This window comes from Chrysochloris asiatica, unplaced genomic scaffold, assembly GCF_000296735.1.
Source record: "Chrysochloris asiatica unplaced genomic scaffold, ChrAsi1.0 scaffold00273, whole genome shotgun sequence".
NCBI lineage: Eukaryota > Metazoa > Chordata > Mammalia > Afrosoricida > Chrysochloridae > Chrysochloris > Chrysochloris asiatica.
The window spans coordinates 2179131-2187085 of NW_006408791.1; the positions used below are offsets into that span (position 1 = coordinate 2179131).

Here is a 7955-nt window from a genome sequence, read left to right on the forward strand (position 1 = left end):
GCTTGAATTTTTTCTTCAGTTCCCCCAGCTTGAGAAATGCTGAGCGTGTTCTTCCTTTTTGTTTTTCTGATTCCAGATCTTTGCAAATTTTGTTGTAATATTTGGATTTATCTTCACAAGCTGATCTTTGAAATTTTCTGTTTAGCTCTTGGACCTCCTCATTTCTTCCATTTGCTTTAGCATTTGGAGAGCAAGTTTCAGAGTCTCTTCTGACATCCATTTTGACTTTTTTCCTTCTTTCTTGTCTTCTCAATTACTTTTTGCTTTTTTCATGTATGATGTCATCCCACAACTCCTCTGTTCTTCGGTCTTTAGTGTTTAATGTTTTGCTTTTCTCTATACAGCAGGCAAACTGGACAGTTTTCCATGTTGTTCATGATAGCCTTAAATATTGAAATACCAGATTTGACATTCCAAAGCTCATAAGAGTCTTGTTTACCACATTTCAGGTAATTACTTGGGAACTGGTTCACGAGGAAAACACCCAAAACTTGTTCCAAAAGACTTCAAGCTCTCACTGTAATGTGATTTGTTGTATTGATTAGATTTAATTTTGCTACAGTGGTTGTGTGCCACCAAGTTTGTTCCGACTCATGGCGACCCTGTATAGGGTTTCTGAGGCTGTAAATCTTTATGAGAGCAGAAAGCCTCATCTTTATCCCACAGAGTGACTGGTAAATTTGAACTGTTGACCTTGTGGTTACTAACCCAGCTCATAATCGACTATGGTACCAGGGCTCCTTCCTTTTGCTATGGAGAATAAAACAAATGGAAAGGATGGCTCTCATACGAGACACTATGCATAGATAATAATGAGGCAGTATCTTATGGGTAAAGTTGAATCTCAAAAGACATGTTAAGTTGAGAGAATCAGTGAGCAACAGTTCTTTTAAATGTGAGATCATAGTCCCTAAATGTGTTCAATATAAAAGGTAAATTAGTAAACTCTAAGACATGTTAAACATAGATACAATGCAGACATGTCATGATCATGTCTCCCTGGGCTGACTGCTCTTCACTTCAAGTCTACTGCAGACATGCAGATTACACCTGTGGCCATTATATAGCCACGGGCAAGCAGCAGCATCTCTCAAAACAAGTTCTTGCATCTTTCCACTACAGCAAATATGTACTATTGATTCCAGGTACCTCCCTCTGTGGGTCCCCTCACTCAAGCCCCAACTTTGGTCTTTGCAATCACACTATCAGCAGTGAAGACTAATGCAGCAGAGACAGACAGGTCATGTGAACAGTACTGACCCCAGGATTCAGGCGCTGTGGGCCTTCCAGCTGCTGCACTCTATCCTGTGTGTAGTAGCTGATTCCATCTCTTTGTCTCTCACTGGGTGTTTTAAATTGGTCTGATAAGCCATGTGTTTCCATTCTAACTTGGTGTGCATGCCTGTCTTAGTTTCCTAGTGCTGCTATAGTACAAATACCACAAGTGGGTGGCTTTAAAGAATAGAAATCTATTTTCTCACAACTGTGGGGGCTTCACACCAAAATCCGGGTCTAGGCCAGGTGGATTCCCTGGTTCCTTGGCTTGTTGACAATATTCAGATGATACATGTTTGCCTCATGCATGCATGCCTCTGTGTCTAAAATGCTCTTTTATAGCTCAAAAGTGATTCAGCTTGGGATGAACTATATACCATTATGGCCTCCCTATCCTGATATAGTGCTGCAAGGCTTGACTCTGCTGCCACCGTGTGTTCCTGCTTGAAACTGCAGACAATGGGACCACTCCATCCAGCGTTGCTGGCCCTCAAGAACGTTGCTTGTTTTTGTGTTTGTGTATCTAAATGTAATGAGAATGCTGTAATACTAAATGAAGTTAAATCAATAAGGACAAGAATATCATAATAAAGGAAGACCAAAGAACCTTCCGTTATGACCTGAAGCTTTACATTAACACATTCAATTTTGTAGGGAAAAATTTCAACACAGACATATAGATACAAGGTATATGCCACATAAAATCTAACAAAAACAAGAACCTGAGGTCTTCTGGGCTTTGAAGTGCCAGTTTTATAACTACTACATTTCTCCAACCTCATTTTTTACCCTTCTCCTTACTCGTTTTTCTCTAGCTATGACCTCCTTGGCTGTTCTACAGCTCCCACCTTAGGGACTTTGGATGCGCTGTTACTTCTGTCTGAGATGCCCTTCTTCAAGACACCTATGTGACTTAGAGACTTCATTCTTTCAGATTTCTGCTGAAATGTCTCCTTCCCAAGGTCTTCTCTAACCATCTAACATAAAATCACTTCACACAGACACATTCCCTACCACTTTTACTCTGCTTTGTCTCCATGTTGTTGTCGTTAGGCGCTGTCAAATCGGTCCCAACTCATAGTGACCCTGTAGAGGGTTTCCAAGGACTGGCTGGTGAGTTTGAACAGCAGACCTTGTGGTTCAAACTGACCTTGTGGTCCAGTGCTTAATATACTGATATATTTACATGTGTATTGCCTGCTTCTTCTCACAAGGGGAGGGAAGGGCAAGGGCAGGGAATTTATTTGACTGCACTGCTGTATCTCTGAAACAAAACAATGCCTGGCACAGAGTGCAAGCACTCAAATTGTTTTCATTGTCATGATTTTAAAAATCTCGTTCTAGAGCTTATAAGGGAAAATGCTAAACAGGGGCTTGAGACTTCTGGAAATGTGTATTTTCCCAACTTTTATGAATTTGCCCAAGAGGTGCTGACCAAGTGGTTCTGCTTCAGGCCTACATTCCAGTCTACTAGGATTTCAAGCAAGAGGAGGGGAATCCAGTCAATATAATCACTTGACTGCATTCAGGGACCTATCTTATCAGTACTGACTTCCTTCCCTCCCCATCTTATCTCAAGGTCCTTTTGTTTCTCATGAAATGGGCAGGGAACCATGGGATGCTTATGCTTGGCCTTACACAGACCAGGCACCTAGGCTGACTACATTTCAGCCTTATAGCCAGTCCACATCTAATCTCTCTGGGTTATAGGTGATGGCTATAATGGAAACCATGGCTATAATAGAACCATGGAATACCTATGCTAGGCCTTACACAGACCAGGCACCTAGATTGACTACATTTCAGCCTTATAGCCAGTTCACATCTAATCTCTCTAGGTTATAGGTGATGCTGTAATAAAAAAGCCTTCTCAAGCACAGAGTTGAATCTTGTAGCTTTTATTTCAGTAATCATAAGAGTGCAGTAAACAGAAACTGTACTGATTAACATTAGGCATGCACCTCTACCTGAAACTGCTGTTAGTTACTGACTGGCCTAAATTTTCATGACTAATTTAGGCACATCTTTGATTTTTTTGTACCCTGAAATAGAGGGGAAGTTCACTTCTTCCTTTTGGCAGTCTATTTATGAGAATTATGTTAACTAAAGGCATGTAGACTCTCAGGCTGCCTGAGACCACTCTTTATAGAGGTCTTTAAGTAAATCCTAGTACAGGGAGTGAGAGAATCTAGAAGCTGAAGTGTACAGTCTGAGTGCTCCACAGATTTCCTCCTAGCAGATAGTAGGATACTAGGTAAGGAGGCTGACAATTAAAGAACCAAATTACTCTCCCCCCTCCATGGTCCCTCTTTCTGACATAAATATGAATATCAACCTCCCCAGATATCTGAAATTAATCCAGACAAATGATAAGTTTTAACCTCTGTGGTCCCATTCTCAAAGTGGTGGAAACCGTTAATGGGAGTTTGACACATAGAGTGCTAAGGGGCTCTGGTAGCATAATGGTTAGGAATAGGGCTGCTAACTTCAGGGTCAGCAGTTTAAAGCTACCAGATATTCCGCAGGAGAAAGATGAGGCTTTCTGCTCCCGTAAAGACTTACTGCCTCAGAAACCCTGTACAGGGTCGCTATGAATCGGAACTGACTCCATGGCACATAACAGCAACAAAAATAGAGTGCTATAAAATCTGGTAGAATCTTCCATTCATCTGTCAATTATTTCCACAAGATTAGCTTAAAAAAACACAACCAAATACATATATAACCCTCAAAATACACAAAGACACAACTGTTCTTTATTCATTCTCAGATGACAGAATATCCCCAAAGCAAAAAAAAAAAAAAAAAAAAAAAAAAGGTACAAGTAAGTTCCCCATAGCCTTCTATTCAACCATCCCATCAATAACTCTTCATTTCTTGAACTACATTTCTTCTCCTATGAGGTAATGCTAAGATCAGTCATAAAGGTTTCCTGAGAAAACTAACTTGGATTTCTGGGTCTGTTCCAGTTGATTCAAGTTGAATTGGCTTTTATCAATGAAGCGCTCAACACAGTTCACAAAACAGGCCTCAGCCCAACTGTCCAACTTTGGCCCAGGTTTCTCCATGCACTTCTTCTAACAAAGTTCCATCATCTGGTGCACCAGCTGCTGAAAGAGCTGCTTATGCATCTCCACCTCAATGAGAGGCAGCAACTGTGTATCTACTGTGCCCAAAGGCACTGTAGAGGAAGAATAGGAGGAATCCATCTCAACATGACCACGCAGGCCGAGAACAACTCCACACCAACTCACCGACCTTCACGTCTGTTGCTTGACCCTGTATAACGTTTCCAAGGAGCAACTGGTGAACTTGAACCACTGACCTTGCAGTCCAGCACATTAACCCGCAGCACCACACCAGGATGCCAGGACTCCATTTCCACCTGTAAATACCAGCAGAACATTGTCAATTAATGGCTGACTGGCTGGCTGTGTGCCACTGGATCAGTTCCAACTCACAGTGACTTTGTGTAGGGTTTCTGAGGCTGTAAATCTCTATGGGAACAGAAAGTCCATCTTTATCCTGTGGAACACCTGGTGAACTTGTTGATCTTACAGTTAGCAGTCCACCACATAATGTGCTATACTTTCTGGGTTCCTTCTGGTCTAAATTGTTGTTGTTGTTGTTTTTAAGTGCCTTCAGGTCAGTTCCAATTCATAGCAACCCTATATAGGGTTTTCGAGAAGTACCAGGTGGTCTTGAACTGCTGATCTTGCTGTTAACAATACTATTAAAGATATTTTAAATCCTTATTTAGTATCTGCTGTTGTCCTTTATTCAGTCACATCATGGTACTATTTTAATAGGCACACAGACTTCCAGGTGACAGTGTAGATACTAGAGGCCTTGAATGGAGTAGCACTGATACAGGGGCAAGTAGACCCTAAAGACCCTGAATGGAGCAGCACTGAACACTGACGCAATTCAATGTCACCTAACCCTAAAGACCCTGAATGGAGCAGCACTGAGCACTGAAGCAATTCAATGTCACCTTTTAAATAAGAATTGTAACTCTCCTTATGTCTGTAGGTGGTCTGAACCCGCTGTGCTCTTGATCTCATTATTTGGTGTGAAAAGAATTGAGAATAATAAACAGACTGGTACAGGATATGCTATAAATACTGGAAAGACTTTCCAGGGGTCACTGATGCAAAAATTTCAGGACTTATCTTTACTCATTCATTAGAATTTTATACTGCTGTTTACTTCCTCCTTAAAACAATTTCTTTTTAACTTCTGTGACAATTCAGTTTTCTGCCTATTATTTCTCCTCTCTAATGTTTCTGTCTCCTTGGAAGTGTCCACTTCCTGAGACTATTTCTTAAATGCTGACCACCATCCAACTCTATATTAGTAATTGTTACCATTTAAATTTTATTGCCACTTCTTCAGTGGGGGCCGCTGACATCCTCCAGTCTAGCCCATTCTTCACACTGCATTCAAAGTTAATACTATTAAAAGCACATTCTAAATGCATCTTTTCTGCTTAACAACTATTTAGTGCCTCGTGGTGTGATGCTGTAGGATAATCACTGGATTGCTAACCACAAGGTCAGTGGTTCAAGTACACTAGCTGTTCCTGGGAACTGATTCAATGGCACTTAACAACAACTGCCATCAAAATAGAACCTACACTTTTTTTGATGATGTATACAGAATTTTGTGAACTTCTTCTAAAGTTAAACAAAGCAAACTGGAAAAGATATATATATATATATATCTTTACAGTCAGAAAGATAAATGCATGGATGGGATTCAGGGGTGTATGTTGAAGTGGATGGCGAGACCAGAAGAGTTGATGCCATTTTTTGCATATCAACTTTTTTGGGGTGCTTTCACATATGGCATTTCATTTATTTATTTATGCTTTATTTTGTTTAATTGTATATACTTGTATAATGATGGGAATGATCCAACAAAGAGGGAAATTTTGATGCTACAAACATATGGAAGGACACTTGTAATAAATGTGTGTGGTACCAACCATGGACTCCTTCAACCTTCTCGACTGTTCAGTAAGGTTTGGAGATCCACTGCAATAGCCACACAGAATTCAGGCACCATACTCAGAATGAGGGTCTTTTAGGGAAGTTAACAGGTTACAATAAAAAATCAGAAAATGCTCACGGCACTCTCGTTTCATTCAGCTGCTAATAAATGCACACAGGACAGACCACTCCATCAGCCTGGAAGCACTTGGCTCTGGTTCCATGGGTCAGCAAACCTAGCCCCTCTACTTAAGAGACTAGAGATACTCTACTCTAGAAACAAACTTCCAGCCCGAAGTTACTCAACTTTACTCACTCCATGGACTAGGAAGTCCACTGCTTTGTCTTCATGCTCTGGTTCTTGGTTCTGTTGCTGGTGCTCCTTTGCCACTCCTTCAGTGTCACAGATTTCTGTCCCTGGGTCAAGAAAGTTCAATGCACAGGGATCTCGAAGTTCAAAAGACGAGCTCTTCTCAACTCTTCTTCCTTGATGGCACTAAGATCTCCCCTCTTGCTTCAGAGGTGGCTCATTTTAAACCCATGTTAGAGTTTCAAGCTTTTACAATTACAATGACCTCTAGTAATATCCACAGCTAAATCATGTCATCCTATCTCCCACTTTCTCTTACCCAGATCCAACAGGGCAAAAATATTGCTTGGTGGGAGTTACAGACTATGACTAGAAAAGACATAAGATAATTCACTACACTGCAAGTATCATCATTACAGTGTTCCTGAAGTGAGAAGAATCATTTTTTTATATTTTTATTTTGAATTATGTGATATCTTACATGGGGGAACATTAGTTTTACATTCATCCTATCATATATCGTTTCATTGCCATGGTTACAATCCCCTCCATGCATCATCAGCCAACCAAAGATTATATCCTGCAAGCCTATCCCCAGGTCGTCAGCACACAGCCCCTCTCTCCCTCAGGGTTTATATTCCCATCCGCTCCATCTCTCCACGTCATCATCTCTGCCTCTATCTCTGGCATCACTGCTTTTCTGGGTAGGGTCCCCCTCTCCGTTCTTCAGCCTTGATAGTTCCAGGGACCTCCGCTCCTAGACTGCAAAGTTAATCACTCCCTTCCTTGCTACAAAGTATCTACCTTTATATTTCCAACTTTCACAAGCAGTCCTGATATCAATTATTCACTATTGTATCACAAGAGACCTATCCACATTTCCTTTCATCATCCCCGCCTAGACAGATTGGATACTACTCAATGGAGATTCTACCTTCCTCTGTGCTCTCTGGATCTAGGCTCCCACTTGAAATCTTGTAAGCCAGTCACTTCTTGCCTTTGTAGCCCCCCACCCCATTTTGGGTAGCCAATGTCCAAATTTCCTACTCCTGTCTACTCTGTGTATGGAGGGGCTGGGAATGATGCTTGTTGTAAAGATGTGTTCCCTCTTTTGAGCTACTGCATCCATAGGTGTAGGACAAGTTCATCAAATTGTATCAGCTTACTCTTTTTTCCCTCTTCTTTCTTCTTCTAGTTGAGCTCTGATCATCCAGTCATTGAAGCCAGGTCAAGTGGGTATTATCTGCAAGTGTGGGTGTTCTTATGCCCTCTCTTCTTATCAGCTGGACACATCACTCTCCATTCTAGTCCTCTGTGGCTATGTCAATGACTCTGGCTTAAGAGCGTTCAGGTCTTGAAACACTGCTGGCCAACCAGGT

The 7955-nt window shown here is 41.3% G+C and overlaps 1 pseudogene; it reads right to left on the reverse strand.

Moving 5' to 3' along the window:
• Positions 1 to 4190: 4190 nt before the first annotated feature.
• On the reverse strand, positions 4191 to 4484 carry LOC102812991 (annotated as a pseudogene).
• Between the last annotated feature and the right edge of the window lie 3471 nt (positions 4485 to 7955).